Here is a 3139-nt window from a genome sequence, read left to right on the forward strand (position 1 = left end):
AGACTGCCTGCCCTTTGATCCAACCATATCATTGCTGGGTTTGTACTCCAAAAAAATCATAGGGAAAAGACAGGTACAAAAATATTTATAGCTGTGCTCTTTATGATGACAAAAAGGTGCAAAATGAGGGGATGACTTTTGATTGGGGAATGGCTGAAGAAATTGTGGTATTTGCTGGTGATGGAATACTATTGTGCTCAAAGGAATAATGAACTGGAGGAATTCCATGTGAACTGGAAAGACCTCCAGGAATTGATGCATAGTGAAAGGAGCAGAACCAGGAGAAAATCATACACAGACACTGACACACTGTGGTAAAATTGAATGTAATGGGCTTCTGTACTAGCAGCATTACAGTGATCCAGTACATTTCTGAGGGACTTATGAGAAAGAATGCTATCCACATTGAGAGAAAGAACTGTGGGAGCAGAAACGCAGAAGAAAAACAACTGCTTGATCACATGGGTTGATGGGGATATGATTGGGAATGTAGACTCTATACCAGTGATGGCAAACCTATGGCACACATGTCAGCACTGACATGCATAGCCATTTTTGATGACACAGCCACATGCAACCACATACAAGGAAGTATGGGGCCACATGCCAAGGATGAAACATTTGCTGTAGTGTAGTGTAGACTATTGATGACAATTCTACCTATATTAATTTACCTATTTTGGTTTATTAAATACAGTTATATATTACAATTGTACATTTTTGTTATTTAAACTATAAATATCATGAAATTATGTTGTTTTTTTTTCTCAAAATGACATACCACCTGAGTTATGCTCGTTTTTTTGGTGAATTTTGACATATCAAGCTCAAAAGGTTGCCCATCACTGTCCTAAACAATCACCCTAGTGAAAATATCAATAATATGGAAATAGGTCTTGATCACTGACACATGTAAAACCTAGTGGAATTGTTCATTGGCTACAGGAGGGGTGTGTGAGGAGGGGAGGGAAAGAACATAAATCATGTAACTATGGAAAAATTTTCTTAATCAATAAAAAAGTTTTTAAAAAGAAACCATTTGGAATAGTGTAAAGTACTCTTACTAGCAACTACTTTTCATAGAACCATATTGCACTAACACTGAAAGAGAACTTAGAGAACATCTGGTCCTCTTTTTTTTGTGTGGGTGGGTAGCTCCAAAATATTGATTTCATTGTTAAGGAGCATTCCTAGTATGGAAAATCCCTCTATTAGTAACAACTTATCTGCAATTTCTCATTTTAAAGTATTGCTTTGGGGAGAACTGAGAGATAAAGTGTTTATAAAGAAGCAGGATTCAAACTGAACTCTTTCTGACTCCAAGGCCACCACTTTATCCATTATGCTATGTTGCCACATAGGATCTCAAATTGAAGTATAGTATTTTTCACACTGAAAGAGACATGATGGAGAAGAAAGTTCTACACTATTCAGTTAACTGATGCCTTGGAAACACTTTGTGCAATCATTCTTGGGTTACATTGACTTGAAGCATGTACTTCCTTTCTGGAAGTAAGGAAGTAAAACCTGAGTCCTTCACTATTATAGGGCTTGAATCAACAGCCAAAGAAAACACCATATCTGGACAGACACTGGTATCAAGGGACCTCCTGGATCTCTCAATGAATAAATGTCATCTTCTGTCAAGAGAGCAGCAAAGAACAAATACAGGATTCCATTTCTCTAAGTAAATTTGTCAGTACAGAGAAGATGTGTAACTACTCTTCCCTTCCAGAAATCTTCTAGGAACAGATTCAAATCCTAAACACTAAAGCCATTTAACCTCAACATGCCTATGCAGGGGATTCCAGGAAACACATATACACACATGTGCATGTGCATACACACATGTACATACACACACAAATAATTTCCTACTAGTAGAGGAGAGAAAAATATGTTGGGTTTCATTAAGCCTCAAAACCTTGAAAACATTATTTGGAATTCATTTGCCTCTACTTTTCCTATCAAAGGAAAAAAATTAAAGCTTAAGAAAAGGTAAAAAAGAATAAAAAGGACTATTTTAATGAGAAATTTCATCCTAACTTTTGTTTAAAGCCAACAGATGACGATAAGTATTTCCAACATAAAAAGAAGACCTATATAACTTGTTTCTCCCTGAATCAGATTCATAACTAGGGCAGAGCAATTAGGACTTTGCCCCAGGGTACCAAATTTAGAAGGTGTTAACAACACTTACCCTACTTATAAGACTGAAACAATTGAACTCATCACATTTTAAACAAGATATATTTAGTTAAAATAAAAAGCTACAAAATGGTGCAAAGAAATATTTGCATCCCAGGTGAGCCTCTTCTCAATACCTTACCTCTTTTCCTGATAGTGGCCTCCATGAGTAGGTTTCCATGATGTTTTGTCCTTATGTTATGTCCTTATTTCTTGGAATTTCTGATTCTCCCTCATAGGGCAGTATCTAAGGATCTGTTTCTGCATGGGGACTTATGTCTATACATCCAAGGGGTCTCCTTAAAGTACTCTCTTGACAATTAATTCCTTGCCCTTAGAATCATAACTAACTAAATAACATAAATAACTAAATAATAATCATAACTAAAAAGTTCTGTCTTAACAAATTTTTCTGATAATTAGATGTCTGATTTAATAAATAGCACTCATGTTTTAGAATAAGCATAATTTCTCCTTTGGGGATACTTTGAAAAGAAAAATAGGAATCCAGATTTTCTATGTGATTTTTGGTCTTCCTTGGCATTTATTAGCTCTGCCTCCCAGTACCCTTACGGGGTGTTGTCATCCATTTCATCCTAATGAACTCTGGTCGAGAATGGATGGCAGAAGAAGGCCCAGGTAATCCCTGTGTCATTTTTACCACTACCCAAGTCAGTCACCTGCTGGTTATGGGGATATGCAGGGCAGAGAAAATATATTTGTGGTGCACCATAAAATTGCTGGCCAACATAATATTTCTGTCAAGGCTAGGAAAATACTGCCAAGACTGTGATAGGAAACAATAGCCAATGAAAAATGAACAATATAGCTGGTTTCAAACTCATTGGGATTCTGCCTGTTAGCTTTCTTAAGCAATTTATCAAAAAGTGCACATTTCTGCTAAAGAAATGGTTCATATTGGATTCTGAGTATCATATTAAGTTTATAATTT

Source organism: Gracilinanus agilis, chromosome 4 (assembly GCF_016433145.1).
Source record: "Gracilinanus agilis isolate LMUSP501 chromosome 4, AgileGrace, whole genome shotgun sequence".
Classification (NCBI taxonomy): Eukaryota; Metazoa; Chordata; class Mammalia; order Didelphimorphia; family Didelphidae; genus Gracilinanus; species Gracilinanus agilis.